The following is a 2500-nucleotide window of genomic DNA, read 5'->3' on the forward strand; positions in this document are numbered from 1 at the left end:
CAGTTTTATTGGGTACCACCAGGTGTCACTCTGTCATCATCTGATCAAGAATTCAAGCAAATGGTTCAGCACTGAAACAGTAATTTTATAGCAAGAGTGTACAGAAAAATACACAAACTTTCTCATTAATTTGTATCTTCAACTTCACATTATTCATAAATAATGATACCTTACTTTGACTAAGTTTGAGTAGGATTAACATCATGCAGAAGTTAACTTGAAATAAAATAACTATACGTTACTCAATACTGCACTCAATGAGTCAATTGTCAGCAAAGCTGATAATCAATGCAAGGTAAAACCAAAGGATGCAACTCAGTCAGCAATTGCAAAAACTACATAATTCTAATCAAGCTGTCAGTTTCACTAGCTATCAGAATTCAAAACATGTTCTTGTTTTTGTTGTTGCTGTTGTTCATGACTACATCAATGTATCTCAGCATTTCTAGTTTCTACACTATAGCCATTAAATGTTCAACAACAACAAAAGAAGTGTCCCAATGTTTAAGGAAGCGCTGTTGCAAGTCACAATTGTTAGCAGTTGCTGAGAAAAGCTAATTGTCCTTACTGTAAGTTGAGTAACAAATTATAAACAATTGCTGTTAACACTCATAGTACAAGACAGCAAACCACTGCAAAACTATAGTCATCTATCAATGTTATGCTTGCCATCCCACCCCCGACCCCAAACCTCTGAGTCCAAGCTAGGGTTCGTCGGGTGATCAGGAACAGACTTTTTTTTTGTGTGCCTAATCTTCCTGTCAGTGTCATGCAACTTGAACTGATGTTGTACAATCTTGTAAATTATGATAATTTTGTACAATGAATTATCTTTTTGACTTCTTAAAATTATAAAATACATGCACATACTGTCGGATGAGACCTTAAACCGAGGTTCAGTGTGTGTAGTGTACACACGTAGTGACGTATGCAAAAAGACTGAGCACGCAAAATAAAGATCTGTCAGCATTAAAGTGGCCTATAGAAACACGAACACACCCAGCATACACCTATCCCTGTGGTGTTACATCAGTACTACTAATACTACTAAGCGCCAGCGGCAGCCGAGTCACTGGTCTCACCACAGGGTGAGACAGCCACCACGAGGGAGGACTAGAACATCATCCAAGCGCCTTGAGCATACACCTAGTGTGTGGATATGTGTGTGCTATGTAAGTTGCATATATCAATCAATCAAATATTTACTCTGTGATCTATGAGCGAGCTAAAATGAACTCCCCCCCCCCCCCCCCCCTGTACATGCAATCAATTTTAATCTCAGTTACCTACTCCTAGTCCTATAGAATTTTACTTACGTGTCATTTGCAGGCCTTTGGACTAGATCTGTTTGGATGTCAGTCAGTAGTACTCCGTTGCTGCTCTCAGTTGCACGTCGCACCCAACTGCAGGACTCGGAAGTGACGCTCGTTTTGCTGTCAGTTCTGTAGTCAATGACCTCATACAGTGTGGCCAGAACATGGCGGCAATAACCATCCAATCTGCAACAGTTTACGCATTCAATGTAAATTGTAATGATGCATTTATACAGTGCTAAAATAGTTAACCCTCTCAACATGAATGACACTACTGTGTGCTTCCCCAGCACAAGCTGTTCAGACATTACACCAGATTTTAACTTTTAGGTTTTAAATGTCATTGGTACAATGACAAATACTAAAATAGGGAGTAATATATGAGTTGGACATCTTAAAGTTATGAAGTCGCAACACTAATGCTGAAAAGGTTAATTAATTTTTTAACACTTCAGTATAAAGCACACACAATGACTTCATCATTCTGCCCACAACTGTTGTTTGCATACACATGTATGTAGATCAGTTTAATTTAAATGAAATAGATAAGTTACAAACAGTGCAAGTCTACTGATGGCCTGTACCAAAGTTTGTTATGGCCTAAAAGTCAATCAACCATTAAAATAGTCCCCCCCCCGCCCAAAAAAATAAAATAAAAATAAAAATTAAAAAAAAATACTGCCTGACATCCTGGTTAGTTAGTTAGCTAGCTTTACTTCCCTTTATCTTGGTGTAGATGTAAGGAAAAATAGACAGCCTGCTAAATGTGTTAACAATAACGAGCAAAATATGAACATACCCTCCCTTGCAGGTGCAGAAGGCTGACAAAATGCAGCTCCTTAGGTCCATGTCCACACTTGTCATTACAATCCACTGTGAATAACATTTTGCACCAGTCACTGGGTTCTTGGCTTCACTTTGCTTTTGACAGCAAAATAGCCATCTGTTGGGGGCTCTGATGGCAGTGATGGGATGCCACACGCTTGTATTTCTACCACATAATTATCCATCTCTCATCATCTGGAATCCTTCTGATTTACGGTAACTCCCGCACACTGGCAACAGACGCATTTGATGCACTGAGCTGGTACGTGCACACATCAAACTCAGAAAAGTCAGGTAGAATGTTTATGTTGGTACTTCCTGACAAGAAACCAGGATTCTGCAGAGCTCTGAACATTGCGTCG

The 2500-nt window shown here is 39.3% G+C and overlaps 1 protein-coding gene and 1 long non-coding RNA gene across 4 annotated transcripts in view; one reads left to right on the forward strand and one right to left on the reverse strand.

Annotated features, from left to right (window-relative positions):
- Positions 1–2500, forward strand: part of LOC138966814 (laminin subunit alpha-2-like) — a 242658-nt gene that overhangs the window by 68663 nt on the left and 171495 nt on the right. The gene's annotated exons all lie outside the window — the stretch shown is intronic.
- The window catches only part of LOC138966813 (uncharacterized), a 3028-nt gene continuing 528 nt past the window's right edge, over positions 1–2500 (reverse strand). The window contains exons 1-3 of the long non-coding RNA XR_011455771.1: positions 2113–2500; positions 1317–1499; positions 1–71 (exon numbers count right to left, since the gene is read on the reverse strand). The exon at positions 2113–2500 is cut by the window's right edge and continues 528 nt beyond it. This is a non-coding gene — a long non-coding RNA (uncharacterized lncRNA). The remainder of the gene's footprint in view (positions 72–1316; positions 1500–2112) is intronic.

This window comes from Littorina saxatilis, linkage group LG5 (assembly GCF_037325665.1).
Source record: "Littorina saxatilis isolate snail1 linkage group LG5, US_GU_Lsax_2.0, whole genome shotgun sequence".
Classification (NCBI taxonomy): Eukaryota; Metazoa; Mollusca; class Gastropoda; order Littorinimorpha; family Littorinidae; genus Littorina; species Littorina saxatilis.